General features: G+C 37.9%; 1 long non-coding RNA gene across 1 annotated transcript; it reads left to right on the top strand.

Moving 5' to 3' along the window:
• The first annotated feature begins 7771 nt into the window (after positions 1-7771).
• On the top strand, positions 7772-14802 carry LOC138369398 (uncharacterized). The gene is made up of 3 exons (XR_011229821.1): positions 7772-7904; positions 9853-9969; positions 14597-14802. It is a non-coding gene; the product is annotated as an uncharacterized lncRNA (long non-coding RNA).
• The last annotated feature ends 4514 nt before the right edge of the window (positions 14803-19316 follow it).

The following is a 19316-nucleotide window of genomic DNA, read 5'->3' as shown; positions in this document are numbered from 1 at the left end:
GACATTATGGTGGATTATTTTGGAGGCTTACAAAGATTGGGTATTCTGGGGGATTATTTTGGAGGTTTATTGTGGAGGAATAGTTTGGAGGATTTTGAAGGTTGGGTATTGTCGTGGATTATTAGGGTGAACTGTTGTGTGGATTATTAATCTGGATTATTGTAGTGGTTTATTTTTGAGGATTTGTTAATAGATTATTATAAAAAGTTATCATGTTGGATCATTCTAATGGACTTTTTTCGTAAAAAGTTATGGAGGGGGATTATAACAGAGGGTGATTGTGGTTGATTATTTTCGAGGGATTTTTCCGTGGAATATTTTGGAGGGTTATTGTGGTGGATTATTTTGGAAGGTTATTGTGGTGGATTATTATTTTTGGTTATTGTGGTGGATTATTATAGTAGGATATTGTGGTGGATTATTTTGGAGTTATTGTGGATGATTATTATGGAATATTATTATTGTTGATTATTTTGGAGAATTAATGTAATGGATTAAAACGGAGGATTATTGTGGTGGATTATTGTGGTGGATTACTGTGGTGGCTTATTGTGATAGATTATTGTGGTGGATTATTATTATGGATTTTTGTGGTGGACTATTTTGGAGGGTTATTGTGATGGATTTTGCTTATGGACAACAGAAACACATTATGATTACGCAAAACTGTAAGAAAATTGACAGGTTGGATAACAAGAACTTTTATAACTAGAGATACAATTCCAATGATGTTACTCTTCAAGACGCTTGTGCTCTTTAGAGTGGAATACTGTTGCAAAATGACAGCCCCTTAAAAGCTGGAAAAATTGCTGACCTGGAGAGCATGCAGAGATCCTTTACTGCCAGAATCCACTCAGTAAAACATTTAAACTATTGGGAGAGACTAAAATGCCTAAATCTGTAGGCTCTTGAGCACAGGCTGGAGAGATACATAATAATTTACACGTGGAAAATAATTGAGGGGCTGGTCCCAAACGTGCACACAGAAGTAACTCATGGATCTCGTCACATGGTAACATGTGTTACAATGAGACCTTCTGGTCTCATGTAACGCATGAGACCAGAAAGCATGGCAGGACGTGCAGAATTCCCCCATTGAAGAGCAGAGGTGCAATAGGTACTTTGCGAGAGAACTGTCAAAATCAGAGGCTCGAGACTGTTCAACACGCTTCCACTACACATAAGGGGCATAACTGGCCGACCCCTCGCTGTGTTCAAGAGAGAACTCGATAAGCTCATCCAAAGGATACCTGATCCACCAGGCTGTGATTCATACGTCAGGCTGCGAGCAACTGTGTCCAACAGCCTGGTTGACCAATCCAGCAGCGAGGAGGCCTCGGCGATGATCGGGCCGCGGGGACGCTAAGTCCCGAAACCATCACAAGGTACACTCAAGGTATATGTAAGGTGGATTATTCTCGTGTATTATTATGAAGGGGTATTGTGGTGGATTATTTTGGAGGATTACTGTGGTGCATTATTACGGAGGGTTATTGTGGTGGATAATTTTGAAGGGTTATTGTAGTGGTTTATTATTGTGGGTTATTGTGGTGGATTATTATAGAGGGTTATTGTGTTGGATTATTATTATGGAATGTAATTTTGATGGATTATTATTGTGGGTTATTGTGGTGGATTATTATGGATGGTTATTGTGGTGGATTATTATGGAGGGTTATTGTGATGGATTAATATTGTGGTAGATAATTATGGAGTGTTATTGTGGTGGATTATTAAGGAAGGTTATTGTGGTGGATTATAATGGAGGGTTATTGTGGTGGATTATTATGGAGGGTTATTGTGGTGGATTATTAATGGGAGTTATTGTGGTGCATTATTAATGTGGGTTATTGTGGTGGATTACTTTAAATAATTTTTGTTTAGGTTATTATTGAAGGTTATTGTTGTGGATTATTCTAGTAGATTTTTTGCGTGGATTATTATTGAAAAGTTATTGTGGTGGATTATTTTGTAGGGGTTAATTTGGTGTATTATTTAGAAAAGGTGATCGTAGTGGATTATTTTGCAGGGTTATTGTGGTGGACTATTATGGAGGGAAATTGTGGTAGAATATTTAGGAGGGTTATTGTGGTAGATCATATAACCGAGGGTTATTGTTGAGGATTATTATTGTTAATTATTTTGGTGGATTGTAGCAAAGGGTATTGTGGTGAATTATTATGAAGGGTAATTTTGGTGGTAATGAACGGTTATTGTTGTGGGTTATTATGGAGCATTGTTGTGGTGGATTATTTTGAGAGGGTTATTGCTATAGAATATTTTAGAGACTAATTGTGATGGATAATTAAGGAAGGTAATTGTGGAGGATTATTATTGAGGGTTATTTTTTCGGATTATTATAAAGGGTTATTGTGATGGATTATTTTGGAGTGTTTTTGTGGTTGATTATTTTGCTGGGTTATTGTGGTGGATTATTTTGGTGGGTTTTTGTGGTGGATTATTTTAGTGGATAATTGGTGTAGCTTATTTTGGGGGGTCATTGTGGTAGATTATTGTGGTGGATTATTTTGGAGAATATTTTATAGGATGTTTATAGTGGATTATCGTGGTGAGCCTTTTGGTGGAATAATTTCATTGATGAATATGTAGGGTTATTGCGGCGGATAATTATGGATCGTTATTTTTAGTAGATTATTTTGGAGAGGTATTATAATTGATAATTATTGAGAGATACTGAGGTGTACTATTATCGAGGATTTTAGTGTTGGATTATTGTGGTGGATTATTAATTTTTCCCGCAGGATGAAACAGAGGGTTTTTGTGTTTGAGTATTATAGAGGGTTACCTTGATGGATTATTCTAGTGGATTATTCTCTTGAGATATTTTGGAGGGAAATTGTGGTAAATTAATTTGCAGCGATATTGTAATGAATTATTATTGTGGGTTATTGTGTAAGTTTAATACGGATGTCTGTTGTGGTGAATTATTTGGTTGTTCAGGTAGGTCACATGAGTAGGTGAATAAAATACTGGGTTGATGACTTTATTAATCAGGAAGAGTCATGGTCAGTGTGAGGGGTCACCCGCTGGGGTCCCGACGGTCACCAGGTCGACCCTAAATGATGGAGATCTTCCGTTTACGTTAAGTTAACATTTTAATATAATTTCCCTAAACATGTTCCAAGTAGCCCGTGCTACTTGGAACATTTTGTTCCGAGTAGATGAATCTCTTACAACAACAACAGATAATATAATATTTAATACCGAAATATCTACAAGTTGTAATTACTATGGTCTATTATTGAAGATTATTACTATGGGTTATTATAACAATAGGCTATCATTGTATGTTATTACTGCTGGTTATTATTACAACAGGCTATTATTATATGTTATTACAGCAGGTTATTATTGCAACAGGCTATTATTGATTTGTATTAGTACACTAGGTAATTATTGTTGGTTATTATTGATAGCTATTAATACAACAGGCTTTTACTGTAAGTTATACCTGCAATTTATGATCACAACAGTTATGATAATTGGAGGGATTTAGTGCCGGTTATAAAAGCAAGTTGTTATTCCGTCTCTCTGTTTATCAATATTGATGCTGAATAGAGAGGCAGATTATTATAACAGGTTACTAGGTAAGTTTTAACAACTGGTTGTTAAGTCTGATCATTTACACGGGTTGATTGTTGTGGCTGGTAATTACACCAGGCTTTCAGGAAAAGGTTATTTGGAAAGTTATTAAAGGAAGATATTAAGGCAGGTTATTGGGGAGCGGAGTTATGAAGAAGTTGTTATTCAGGGTGTTACACTATGTTTCTGTGCCTTATTATTCCTGTAAGATGTTACGGGCAGAAATAATATTGATTTTATATTTGTACGTTTTTACGTCGGGTTATAATTTTGTGTTATTACATGAGAATAATAGGGCGAGTTAGTATGTCAAACGTTTGCAGAAGGTTATTACTTCCGGTTGTTACTGCTATTATTTACAGTTGGTTATTTCCTGAGATCACTACGACCGGTTATTACATCAAGATAATACTTCATTTCCTACGGCTAATAATTAAGATTGGTGATTTTTTTTATCTAAACTATTAATATAAATTCCTAACACACGTAATTTACCCGGAAGAGCTGTCATGGAGTACTTTACCAGAGTACCTGGTAGAGCTGTTACGTCAGCCTTACCGGGTACATGAATAACTGGCTGTCACGTCTCCTCTACAGTTCGATGACCGCGTGGCTATCAGGTCAGGTCTATAGTATACATGACTACGTGGTAGGCGAGCTAAAAAAGTATACATGATCACGTGATATCTGTTACGAACCCAAGTTCATCGTCAGAGCACGGAGCAGTGACGTCAACGCCATCTGTGAGTCCGCTCCCAAAACCCCCCACAACATGGACAACGCCATCTAGTGATGACGGGAATATACTGGCAAGAGGCGCTACATTCCTGTCCTAGTCGGCATGTGAAGTAGCTGGTGCTGACCTCTAGTGAGGTGGTGTTTAGAAAAGCAGCGCCATCTGTCATAAGCGGAGTTGGATGTATGTGTCTAAGCAAGTAAGTGATGTTTCCTAGTGATCCCATGTAGTGTCCCAGTGTACTGATGACGTTTCTGTATTCACAGAGTCAACGTAGGGCTGCTGTGATACGAGGACAGTCAGTCTACCCAGGGCAGCCAAGGTCTCTACACAAGTCTGCTTTAAGGAAGCAGTGAGCCGCCACCGGAAGAGGACTGTGAAGTGTTCTACTGTCTGCATGTGGAGTAGCAGTGACAGGATTCGCCGTACCCAGGGCTGGCTGATAGAAGAGAAGACTGACTGTGTGCCGAAGAGGAGAGTAACTAGCGAGTTGCACGAAGCTCCTGCCTAGGGCCCACTACCCTAGTATCTGCAAGTGAAGTGGCCCAATAGTGCGAGGCTGAGTGGTACCTGCCAGCAACAGGCTGGACTTTGGCTGTGAGCCTTCACGAAGAGCTAACCTACCAGAGTACCCAAAACAGGAAACGGGAGAGTAGGAAACTTTCGCGAGCCGCTACCATTTTCTAGTACGACAGTTTTTGGCCTTAGGTAGAGTATACGTCAAAATGCGACGTTCTATTTGGAGGACGGGTTGTATATAGACCTTCACCTCAACACTAAGTGACACTAAGAACCTTTATCTTTATTATAGCGGGTGACCCCACACTCTGACCTGAGGACCGTCGTGACCCCAGTGGGTGACCCCACCCACTGACCTGAGGACCATCGTGACCCCAGCGGGTGACACTACACACTGACCTGAGGACCGTCGTGACCCCAGCGGGTGACACTACACACTGACCTGAGGACCGTCGTGACCCCAGCGGGTGACACTACACACTGACCTGAGGACCGTCGTGACCCCAGCGGGTGACCCCACACACTGACCTGAGGACCGTCGTGACCCCAGCGGGTGACCTCACACACTGACCATGACTCTCCATTATTTATAAAGTCCTCAACTCAGTAATTTATACACCTCAGTTGAGGTGTATAAATTACGTGTTAGGAATTTTTAATAGTATTTTCAATAAAGAAAAATAATCGTTAATTACCAAATGTAAATAATTGCAGCATATACCAGCAGTAATAACCGAAAGTATTAAACTGAAGTAATAACCTTCTGTAAAAGTTTGACATAATAACTCGCCCTAATAATCTCCAGTAATAACACATCATAATAACCTGACACAATAATGCACAGAAATAACATCAAATTTATTTTTGCACGAAATATCTTGCAGAAATTATATAACACAAAACATGTTGTAACACCCTGTATAACAAGTTCCTCATAACTCCTCGCCCCAATAACCTGCCTTAATATCCTCACGTAATATTCTTCGCGGCGGGGATCGTATTCCAGGGACCTGCCCGAAACGCTACGCGTACTAGTGGCTGTACAAGAATGTAACAACTCTTGTATATATCTCAAGAAAAAAAAAATTCCCCAAATAACCTCTCCCTAATAGCCTGGGGCAACCAGCCACAACAACCAGCCTGTGTAAATGATCAGACTTAACAATCAGTTACAAAAATTTCCCAAGTGACCTGTTATAATAACCCGCCTCACTAATCAGCATCAATATTAATACACAGCAAGCCGAAATAACAACCTGTTCTTATAACCTGCACTAAAACCCAACAAAAATAGTCTGTTGTAATAATAACCCAACCTGTCCTCTTAAAAAGAACGTCAACATTTGCCGTTTGACTCTACGGCTGTTTTTGGACGTTATTTTGTGTAAAACTACGTCTATTATCGCTTCCATGGACTATCTCTTGTTATACAATGAAATACCACACTCTTATTATTCTATAACTCACTGACTATGCTCTGATATTTGTTCTTCAAGTAAAAATATATATATTTTTGCCTTAATTAGGCCATAATCCAGAAAATTCCAGCCTATCGATCTTTATATTTAGGAAAACATCTAATAAATTTGGAAATGAATTTTTCGTTCGCCGACAGTTGCCTGTTACTATTTAACCCTCTATGCTTTAATGTCGCTGGTCATTGTGACTTTCCCAGGATTTATATAGGTTTCGTAGTAGCATTTAGTCAGACTACAGTAATTTAACTAATGGGAAACCTCTATAGTTGTCGTAAATTAATAATAATCATTTATCAAATAATAAATTAGCAAACATATGCAACATTTTATGTTACGACTTTTCGGGTAGGCCGTTCTGTTTGTTTACAACCCCAATGGTTCAAAATACACAATACTTTTAATATATAAGTGACTAAGTATGCTCTAATATATGGTCCTCAATGAAAATTATCGTTTTTTTTGTTAATTTGTCCATAATGAATAAGATTCCTTACTGTTGATCTTTATATTAAGAAAAACATCTAAACAAATTGGTATTGTGTTTTCGTTCAGATAAAGTTTCCAGATACAATTTCCTAGTTATCAATTAATGTAGGTGGTTATTTTAATTCGCGGCTACCAGGGGCTTTCTCCCATTATACAATATAAATGTACTCACTAACTATTCTCTGGTATCTGTTCTTCAAGTAAAATTACCTATTTTTTTGTTTAATTAGTCCATAATTCATAAAATTCCTTCAGGTCGATCTTTATATTTAGGAAACCATCTAATCAATTTGGAATTTAATTTTTCGTTCACCTACAGTTACCAGCTACTATTTCATTGTTATATTTTATGTCGCTGGTCATTACAATTTTCCAAGAATTTAAACAGCTAAACAGCAAGTAGCATCTTGTTAGAGTACAGGAATTTACCTATGGAGAACCTCGATAGCTGCCGAAAATTATTAATGATTATATATGTAATTTAAAATAATGAATTATATACCATTTCTTATGTTACGTCTTTGGCGGGTAGGCGGTTCTGCGGGTTTACAACCGAATTGTTTAAAAATCACACTATTTTAAATGTATGAGTCACTAGTATGCTCTGATATATGTTCTGCAATGAAAATAAAGATTGTTTTGTTGTTAATTACTCCATAAATGTGTAATGTGTTAATTCAGTCTAAAATCTTTTTGCAACGTTTATATGCGATATACGTAGCTGGAAACTACCTAATATTTAAAAATAATAGTTACAACATTCTATTAATATATAATGTTGAAATAAATATCACACAAAGTCTGTATATCTGTTTTCAGATGTCTTACAAATTTTCTTTTAAAATAGTATTAATGATTTTTATGAATCTTCAGTAAAAATTATGTTAATTATTATTAATCTAATTGTTATTATTTTAAGTAAAAGAATTGCAAGTATTCGAATAACCAAGGGGTCTCTGTTTGTGTATGAATGCACGGATTTGTTTTTGTTATGAGATGGACGCCTTAGAAAGCATGGTGTAGGCCACCTGTGGCTCGCATCCGATCCCACGATCGTCGTCGCCCCTAAATCAACACAACAGGTATTTAGTATTTACGATTATAATAAGTAATATTTCTTTTATAATAATATTGCAGCAGGTGGTGTAGTGGTAGGACACTCGCCTGGCGTTCCGCGAGCGCTATGTCATGGGTTCGTATCCTGGCCGGGGAGGATTTACTGGGCGCAATTCCTTAACTGTAGCCTCTGTTTAACGCAACAGTAAAATGTGTACTTGGATGAAAAAACGATTCTTCGCGGCGGGGATCGTATTCCAGGGTCCTGCCCGAAACGCTACTCGTACTAGTGGCTGTACAAGAATGTAACAACTCTTGTATATATCTCAGGTTAGGGGCTAGGCATTTACACTCTTAGGTCAGCAAACTAGCTAGAAGGTTAGACCATTAGACTCCACTGGTCAATCGGGGCCCTGCATGACTCAGCTTATCCTAACCTAGCCCAGCTTAAACCATCTTAGCATAGTTCATTACAGCTGTGCATAGTGCTTGCACAGCCTTGCTTATCCTAGTTTACCTCTTCCTAGCCTACCGTAGCCAAGCCTATCCCAGTATACCCTTACCTAGTCTTGCCTAGCCTAACCCTGCCTTGCTTTTAAACATGACCAGTCCTTCTTACCCTAGCCAAGCCCTCCCTGCCTAGATTTAGCATAGCCTTGCCTTTTTATTAATATATAGAGGGTACCACCTCTGGTTGAGTTTGTAGGAACTCTCCACTTATAGGGTTGAGGGTTCCATATGTATATATATATATATATATATATATATATATATATATATATATATATATATATATATATATATATATATATATATTATAAATAATGTGTGTGTAAACATGTCACGTGTGTGTAAATCACAAAAATTAACACTTGATGAAAAATGTGACAGTGTCAGACCACGGAGGAAGAATTGAAACAGGAATTTCCTTAAGTACTTTCATATATTAATACATCTTCAGAAGGAATAATTTTTTATATAAATTAAATTAAAAAAAATCATTCCTCCATGGTCTGACACTCTATATATATATATATATATATATATATATATATATATATATATATATATATATATATATATATATATATATATATATATATATATATACATTATATATATATATATATATATATATAAATATATATAATGTGTGTGTGTGTGTGTGTACTCGCCTAGTTGTGCTTGCGGTGGTTGAGCTCTGGCTCTTTGTCCCGTATGTATGTATTCATATATATATATATATATATATATATATATATATATATATATATCATGCCTGAAATGCTGCGTGTACTAGTGGCTTTACAAGATAGTTCTTATAAAGATAGCATTTTGTGGTTATTCTCTATATCTGGTTCACCTAACAGTAAATAAGTACCTGGGAGTTAGACAGCTGCTATGGGCTGCTTCCTAGGGATGTGTGTGTGTTTGTATTCATGTTGAATTTTACAAAGTAGGAAGAGATGTTTGTAAAAAAAAAAATCAAATATTTTTGAAAGTATAAATAGATTTGATATTTTTCTTTAATTGTTTATTTCTGCTGTCTCGCCTCCTTTATAAAATGGCATCATTCTTGCTTTTTTAAGGATATCAGGAAGAGTAAGGCACTCCAGAGATTTGTTAACTCCTTCCTAGTGTTGCCTAGCCCAGCCCAGCCTAGACAAGGTAGGCTGGGCATCCTAGCCTCACGCAGCTTTGCCCCCACCTACATGTAGCATCCCAGTCCATCCTAAGTGATCATTACCTTACTGGCTGTGTTTTCTCTTCAGCCCTGAATGTAATGTGGTGGAACATAAGCAGATACATATCAGGTCTTAGAGAATCTGTACTTCATACATTTCTTAATAATGTCTCACAAATATTTAAATAATTAAAAAAAAAATGTATAATAACTTCATATTATTCTTGCAATTTATTTTTGCATTTTTTTTATACAAAATTTACATTTTAAAAGATTACCTCTATTTTTAGATTGATGACTTGAAGACTACAGTGCCATCCACAGCAAATCATGGTCTTAAAATATCTCCTAGCAATGACGAGACCAATTTTCACAGAGATCAAATTTTTGCTAAGCAGTAGTCACAGGTAAATATATATTATATATATAATATTATATATATTAGTATTATATATATTATATATATTATATATATATATATTATATATATAATATTATATATAAAATTAACTACTTCATTGCTCAAAGCACCTTCAGACATTCTGAGAGTTGTGCTATTTTATTAATTAATTAATTAGGCTATATTTTAATGTTTTGTAATGTTTTCATTACTTTTTTTGTTTTGAAATATAAATTGTTGAGTTTTGAAACATTTTGACATTAACTATACCTGAATATTTATAAACAAAAAAATACCAGAACTATGTCCTTGACAATTGCACTAAGAAGTCTTTGCCAAAATCAGGTGCTCAGTGCAGTAGTTAAAAACTTAAAAGTTGTACCACCTCTGGTGCAAGATTAGGGACCCATAGCCTCAGAGAAGAAAATAGAGAGTACTCAGAGAAGGCCTTGAATAATAGGCAGGCTGTTTGTGTGTGTTTCGACGGTAAGCTTGCTGACACCATATGTAATTACCTAAGTGTAGTTACAGGATTAGAGCTACGCTCGTGGTGTCCCGTCTACCCAGCACTCTTTGTCACATAATGCTTTGAAACTACTGACGGTCTTGGCCGCCACCACCTTCTCACTTAACTTGTTCCAACCGTGTACCACTCTGTATGCGAAAGGAAATTTTTGTATATTTCTTTGGCATCTTTGTTTAGTTAGTTTAAATCTATGACCTTTTGTTCTTGAAGTTCCAGGTCTCGGGAAATCTTCCCTATCGATTTTATCAATTCCTGTTACTATTTTGTACAAAGTGATTTTATCACCTCTTTTTGTTGTCTTCTAGTTTTGGCATATTTAATGCCTCTGACCTCTCCACATAGCTCTTGCCCTTTAGTTCTGGGAGCCACTTAGTAGCATGTCTTTGCACCTTTTCCAGTTTGTTGATGTGCTTCTTAAGATATGGGCACCACACAACCGCTGCATATTCTAGCCTTGGCCGAACAAAATTCGTGAACAATTTCTTTAGTATTTCGCCATCCATGTATTTAAACGAAATTCTGAAGTTAGAAAGCGTGGCATAGGCTCCTCACACAACGTTCTTTATGTGGGCCTCAAGTGATAGTTTTCTATCTAGAATCAACCCTAGACCTCTTCTTTTATCAGAATTATATAAAGATTTCTCGCATAATTTGTAGGTTGTGTGGGATCTATGTTCTATTCCACATTCCATAACATGGCATTTATTCACATTAAATTTCATTTGCCAAGTGGTGCTCCATATACTTATTTTGTCCAGGTCTTCTTGAAGGGCATGACAATCATCTAAATTTCTTATCCATCCCATTATCATAGCATCATCAGCAAACATGTTTATATAATTCTGTATTCCAACTGGTAGATCATTTATGTAGACAATGAACATTTCTGGTGCATGTACTGTGGTACTCCACTTGTGACACTTCTCCAGTCCGATTGCCTCTGATTACTGCCCTCATTTTTCTATCAGTCAGAAAATTTTTCAGCCATGTTAGAAGCTTACCTGTCACCCATCCAAAATTTTCTAATTTCCAGAACAACCTCTTATGTGGAACTCTGTCGAAAGCCTTTTTTATGTCTAGATAGATGCAGTCAACCCAACTACCTTTTTCCTTTAAAATCTCTGTGGCTCAATCATAGAAACTGAGTAAATTCGATACACAGGATCTTCCAGATCGAAAACAATACTGTCTGTGTGATATTATATAATTTCTCTCCAGGTGTTCTACCCATTTAGTTTTTATTATTATTTTTTTTTCAATCTTTTCACTGTTACACTTGTCAATGATTCAGGTCTATAACTGAGAGAGGTGGGGTCTTCCCTGTTGCCACTTTTGTAGATTGGAACTATGTTAGCCTTTTTCCACATGTTTGCTATGACTCCTGTACACAGGGATGCCTGAAAGATCAGGTGAAGTGGGAGGCTGAGCTCAGATGCACATTCTCTCAGAACCCATGGTGAAACTCCATCTGGACCAACTGCTTTGTTCTTACTTAGCTCCTTTAGCATATTTTCCACTTCATCTCTAGACACCTCTATACGCTCTATGATGTTCTCACAAATTCTTATTGTGTCTGGTTCTCTTAAGATTTCATTTTGTATAAACACACTTTGGAACTTTTGGTTTAATGTTTCACACATTGCATTATCATTTTCTGTGAATCTGTTTCCTATTTTCAACCTCTGGATATTATCCTTTACCTGCAATTTGTTGTTTATGAATTTGTAGAATAGGCCCAGTTCTGTTTTACATTTATCCATTATCCCTTTTTAAAAATTTCTTTCTGCCTCTTCCCTTACTGCTGTATAGTTGTTTCTCGCATCTTTGTATCGCTGGTATGATTGGGGGTTTGGCTTCTTTCTATATTGATACCTGCTTGATGGGGTTCTGCTCTTCTACTCCCCAAGCCCGGCCCGAGGCCAGGCTCGACTTGTGAGAGTTTGGTCCACCAGGCTGTTGCTTGGAGCGGCCCGCAGGGCCACATACCCACCACATCCCGGCTGATCCGGAACTTCTCTTAGAAAACAGTCCAGTTTTCTCCTGAAGATGTCCACGGTTGTTCCGGCAATATTTCTTATAGTCGCTGGGAGGACGTTGAACAACCGCGGACCTCTGATGTTTATACAGTGCTCTCTGATTGTGCCTGTGGCACCTCTGCTCTTCACTGGTTCAATCTTGCATTTTTTTCCATATCGTTCACTCCAGTACGTTGTTATTTTACTGTGTAGATTTGGGACCTGGCCCTCCAGTATCTTCCATGTGTATATTATTTGGTATCTCTCTCATCTCCTTTCTAGAGAGTACATTTGGAGAGCTTTTAGACGATCCCAATAATTTAGGTGTTTTATCTCGTCTATGCGTGCCGTATATGTTCTCTGTATTCCCTCTATTTCAGCAATCTCTCCTGCTCTGAAGGGGGAAGTGAATACTGAGCAGTACTCGAGACGGGACAACATAAGTGACTTGAAGAGTACAACCATTGTGATGGGATCCCTGGATTTGAAAGTTCTCATAATCCATCCAATCATTTTTCTGGCCGACGCAATATTTGCTTGGTTATGCTCCCTAAACATTAGATCGTCGGACATCATTATTCCCAAATCCTTGACATGCTGTTTTTCTACTATGGGAAGATTCGATTGTGTTTTGTACCCTGCATTATGTTTCAGATCCTCATTTTTGCCATACCTGAAATTTATCACTGTTAAACATCATGTTATTTTCTGCTGCCCAATCGAAAACTTTGTTGACATCTGCTTGTAGTTTTTCAATGTCTTTCATTCCATTTTTGTGTCTTTTGGTCTGTGGCCCTCTCTCAATTTCTGTTGAACCAATCCTGTTTTCTGGCCCTGCATCTCTGTTTTGGTATGAATGTTTGTGTGCCTTCATTGTATATTTTGCAAAATTTGGCATACATTTAATTTACTTCCCTGTCTAGCAACAAGTCTGCCTAATTACTTATTAAAAAAAATTTTAAGTTCCCCATAGTGACCTCTCTCTCTCTTGAAATCAAGTTTATCAACTGTTTCAATGGCCCCATTTTCTGTGTGTGTGTGTGTGTGTTTGGAGGCTAAGCATGCTGATACCATGTGTGTGTGTGTTTGGAGGCTAAGCTTGCTGATACCATGTGTGTGTGTGTGTGTGTGTGTTTGGAGGCTAAGCTTGCTGATACCATGTGTGTGTGTGTGTTTGGAGGCTAAGCTTGCTGATACCGTGTGTGTGTGTGTGTGTTTGGAGGCTAAGCTTGCTGATACCATTTGTGTGTGTGTGTTTAGAGGCTAAGCTTGCTGATACCATGTGTGTATTTGGAGGCTAAGCTTGCTGATACCATGTGTGTGTGTGTTTGGAGGCTAAGCTTGCTGATACCATGTGTGTGTGTGTTTGGAGGCTAAGCTTGCTGATACCATGTGTGTGTGTGTGTGTTTGGAGGCTAAGCTTGCTGATACCGTTTGTGTGTGTGTGTGTGTTTAGAGTCTAAGCTTGCTGATACCATGTGTGTATTTGGAGGCTAAGCTTGCTGATACCATGTGTGTGTGTGTGTTTGGAGGCTAAGCTTGCTGATACCATGTGTGTGTGTGTGTGTTTGGAGGCTAAGCTTGCTGATACCATGTGCGTGTGTGTGTGTGTTTGGAGGCTAAGCTTGCTGATACCATGTGTGTGTGTGTGTGTTTGGAGGCTAAGCTTGCTGATACCATGTGTGTGTGTGTTTGGAGGCTAAGCTTGCTGATACCATGTGTGTGTGTGTGTTTGGAGGCTAAGTTTGCTGACACCATATGTGTACTCACCTATTTTTACTCACCTGTTTAAATAATAATAGGGGTGTGTACCATCTCTGGTGCAATTGTAGGGACCCACAGCCTTGAAGAAAATAAAGAGTATTCAGAGAAGACCTTGTGGATTCTCACTGAACACTAATCTTTTCTTCTCCTACCACCCCTCTTATTTTGTTTTATGCTGTATTCTATTATATATCATATAAATACATAGCCAAATGGCAATATTTATTATGTCTATACAAAAAGAAGACATCCACTTTATTTTTTTTCTCTCCTTTGTTTCTATGTGGATTTTGTTGTGACTAATGATTCTCCTCCTTTCCCATCAACAGGTCTTCCTCACTGGGCTTGCTCGGCTTTTGTGTTACTGTGAGGGTGCCATCATCGTTTACCCTTCAAGACTGACTCATGCTGGCATTGCATTTGTGGACTTCCCTTCACAGTACACAGTCCTTCTCCATATGGTGATTGTCCAGGGCAAGCAGGGTGTGACTGCCATCTTGGAGAAACAGGGTCTTTTAATATGAAGAATCTTCCGTCTTCTCTACTTACGCCAGCTTGTGCCAGCTTGTGCCAGCTTGTGCCAGCCTTGCATTCTTGTTACTTCATGGCCCTTGGGCCTTTTTTATTTAGTTTACATAATAAATTTTTTTATTAATACCCGTGTTTCACAAGAGATCCTTAACATTTTAAGCACCAATTGTATTGACTAATGTACGTCTTGTAACCTTTAAGACATAAATAGACAAGACATAGATAAATGAGTGAATAATACTGAGTGACTAGGTTAGGGGGAGGAACATAGTACAGTGTCTGACTTTGGAAGAATGCCTACTGTTTTATAAACCTTATTGCCATGATCATAATCGTATGGGTTAAAAAGCATTTGTTGTCACTCCTACACTGTGGCTTGTTGAGCTTGAAACCTTTGCTCCTTGTTCGTGTTACATCTGACCTTTTGAAGAAATTGTATGAATCAATATCCTCCAAATTGTTCAGTATTTTAAAGGTTTCGCTCTATTACTCTCTCATTTGCATATATCTAAGCATATAGATTAGATATAGATTTAGATTAGATTTTTTATTCAGGTAAAGGTACATACATTGCAGATGAGTTACAAAGGGAAAGACAATGACTAGAGTTAACTAGCTCTATTGGAAGAGAAACGTCTGCAAGACAAGTGTGGGCAAAAATTAAGGTAGCTAAGGGGAGCAGAGCCCGGCCTGCGGCTCACAACGACCCCCAGGGTAAGGCTGAAGAACTAATTCACAAGTGGAGTGATGCAGCATCATCCTCCTCCCTCCCTGCAGAAGTAAGCAGGGAACAGCTCCTCCGACAAATGACAGAAGGATTAGGATAAAAAGAGCACAATCTAGTGATGACGAGTATGGGGAACCAATTACAGCCCAGGAAGTAAAGGGGGCTATGAAAAGGGTAAAAGTACAGCACCTGGTGAAGATGGCGTCACCTACGACATACTCAATGCACTGTGTGAAGTGTCTGGCAATCCACTACTCCACCTGTTTAACATGTCATTCCTATGTGGAGTGTTGCCCACACAATGGAAACATGCAATAATGGTCCCAATACCGAAACCCAATGACCCTGGCAATTACAGACCTATCAGTCTCATGTAATGCACTTGGAAGATGCTTGAAAGGATCATCCTAAACCGACTATTGCACAAAATAGGCAAGTTAGGGGAGGGGTCAATGGATTTGTTAAAGGACGGAGCACAGCAAACTATAGTTAATTACCTTGCTAATGATACAGCTAAGTACTCCTCGGGGCAAAATTTTAAAATTTAAAATACAATACCTAAAGCCACTAATACGCATAGCGTTTCGGGCAAATATATACGAAGTAAAACCCAAACAAAGAACTGACTCCGTAGGACCCATAAAAGATGAGACTAACAATTTTAAGTTGTATCATAAAAGGGCGGCAAACACTCTCAATGAATACCTAACATCAGTGTTCACACTAGAAAGCTTGAATGACATCCCATCACCAACACAAATGTTTGTCGGAGGTAAGGAGAATGAATTAAGAGAAATACCAATTACACGCGACACAATCAGGAAGAACATTGACAAACTAGCTAAAAGACTCAGAAGCCCAAAGTGTAAATGGATTTAAGTCCCAAGTCGTAAAGGAACTGGCAAATTAATTGGGTGGTTGTAGGTAGGAGCTGCCTCGTATGGGCCGGTGGGCCTTCTGCAGTTGCCTTTGTTCTTGTGTTCTTGTGTTCCTATGTTGAGTAGCAACATTTGCAAATTTGCAGATGATACAAAAATAGGTAGGGAAATTAACACGGAAGAAGACTCACTATCACTTCAAGTTGATCTAAATAGGGTTTTGAAATGGTCAAAAGATTGATAGATGCAGTTTAATGCTGATAAATGTAAAGTTTTGAGACTAGGTAACGATGATAGTTACAAGATACGAGCTAGATGGTGTTGAGATTGCGAAGTCGGATTGTGAAAGGGATCTGGGAGTTATGATTAGTAAGAATTTAAAACAAAAGGATCAATGCATGAATGCTCGTTAAAAGAGAGCTTGGTACAAAAGGATTAAAAATGGGGAGGTCACTTTAGAACAGGAATTCGTACAACTGGTTAGAAATGTTAAAAAAGAGATAAGGAAAGCAAAAAGAAACTATGAAGTTCGCATAGCAGGGCAAGCAAAGACAAATCCTAAAGGGTTTTTTCAGTTATATCGTACTAAGACTAGGGAAAGGATAGGTCCATTAAAAACTGAGACAGGTCAAATAACAGATAGTGATGAAGAGATGAGTAGTATTTTTAATAAATATTTTGTATCTGTATTTACTAAAGAGGAACTTAACAATATGCCTTCAGCCGAACAAGTCTATGTGGGTGGAGACGAGGACAGGTTGACGAGTTTAGCAGTTACCAGGGAGGATGTTCTTAAACAAATAGTAAAACTCAAACCAAACAAATCCCCAGGGCCGGATGAAGTGTTTGCTAGGGTGCTTAAAGAATGCAAAGAGGAGCTTTGTGACCCACTGTCAACCATATTTAATAAATCAATAGAGTCAGGCAGAGTGCCAGAGTTTTGGAAAGTTGCTAATGTGATACCAGTTTTTAAGAAAGGAGATAGATCACTTGCGTCTAACTATCGACCAATTAGCCTAACGTCTATTGTGGGAAAGTTACTCGAATCTATAATAGCAAATAAAATTCGTCTTCATCTTGAAAAACATAAATTAATAATTGAGTCGCAACATGGTTTTATAAATGGCCGTTCATGTTTAACAAATTTGTTATCTTTTTATTCTAGCATTGTTGAGGCAGTTGATAGTGGTAAGGATTGCGATGTTGTATACCTTGACTTTAGCAAAGCTTTTGATACAGTGCCACATGAAAGACTGATTAAAAAAATAGAGTCTCATGGTATTGGGGGTGCTATATTAAGCTGGATTAGGGCATGGCTATACCAAAGGAAACAGAGAGTTAGTATAAATGGAATCAAGTCGGAGTGGGAAAATGTTGTAAGTGGAGTGCCTCAAGGCTCTGTCCTGGGACCTCTGTTGTTTATAATATATATAAATGATTTAGATTCAGGTTTGAGTAGCAACATTTGCAAATTTGCCGATGATACGAAAATCGGTAGGGAAATTAATTCGGAGGAGGACTCACTATCACTTCAAGTTGATCTAGATAGGGTTTTGAAATGGTCAAAGGATTGGCAGATGCAGTTTAATGCTGATAAATGTAAAGTTCTGAGGTTAGGTAATGATGATAGAGTTACAAGATACGAGCTAGATGGTGTTGTGATTGCGAAGTCGGATTGCGAAAGGGATCTGGGAGTTATGATTAGTAAGAATTTAAAACAAAAGGATCAATGCATAAATGTTCGTAATAAGGCAAATCGGACACTTGGATTTATTAATCGCAGCGTTAGTAACAAGACACCTGGTGTGGTTCTCAAGCTATATCTTGCTCTAGTTAGGCCCCATTTAGATTATGCAGTTCAGTTTTGGTCGCCATATTATAGAATGGATATAAATTCACTTGAACGTGTCCAGCGTAGGATGACTAAGTTAATTCCCCAAATTAGAAATCTTTCATATGAAGAAAGATTAACAAAGCTTAAGTTGCATTCACTGGAAAGGCGAAGAGTTAGGGGTGACATGATAGAGGTTTACAAGTGGATGAATGGACATAACCGGGGGGATATTAATAGGGTATTAAAAGTATCAACACAGGACAGAACACGAAACAATGGATATAAATTGGATAAGTTTAGATTTAGGAAAGACTTGGGTAAATACTGGTTCAGTAACAGGGTTGTTGATTTGTGGAACCAATTGCCGCGTAACATTGTGGAGGTGGGGTCCCTCGATTGTTTCAAGCACGGGTTGGACAAGTATATGAGTGGGATTGGGTGGTTATAGAATAGGAGCTGCCTCGTATGGGCCAATAGGCCTTCTGCAGTTACCTTTGTTCTTATGTTCTTATGTTCTCGTAATAAGGCAAATAGGACACTGGGATTTACTAATCGAAGTGTTAGTAACAAGACACCTGGTGTGGTTCTTCAGCTATATCTTGCTCTGGTTAGGCCCCATTTACATTATGCAGTTCAGTTTTGGTCGCCATATTATAGAATGGATATAAATTCACTTGAACGTGTCTAGAGTAGGATGACTAAGTTAATTCCCAAAAATAGAAATCTTTTATATGAAGAAAGATTAACAAAGCTTAAATTGCATTCACTGGAAAAGCGAAGAGTTAGGGGTGATATGATAGAGGTTTACAATTGGATGAATGGACATAACAAAGGGGATATTAGTAGGGTATTAAAAGTATCAACACAAGACAGAACACAAAACAATGGGTATAAATTGGATAAGCTTAGATTTAGGAAAGACTTGGGTAAATACTGGTTTGGCAACAGGGTTGTTGATTTGTGGAACCAATTACCGCGTAACGTGGTGGAGGTGGGGACCTCGATTGTTTCAAGCGTGGGTTGGACATGTATATGAGTGGGTTTGGGTGGTTATAGATAGGAGCTGCCTCGTATGGGTC

This window comes from Procambarus clarkii, chromosome 28, assembly GCF_040958095.1.
Source record: "Procambarus clarkii isolate CNS0578487 chromosome 28, FALCON_Pclarkii_2.0, whole genome shotgun sequence".
In the NCBI taxonomy this organism is placed as follows: domain Eukaryota; kingdom Metazoa; phylum Arthropoda; class Malacostraca; order Decapoda; family Cambaridae; genus Procambarus; species Procambarus clarkii.
This window is presented reverse-complemented; position numbering and strand designations above follow the sequence as displayed.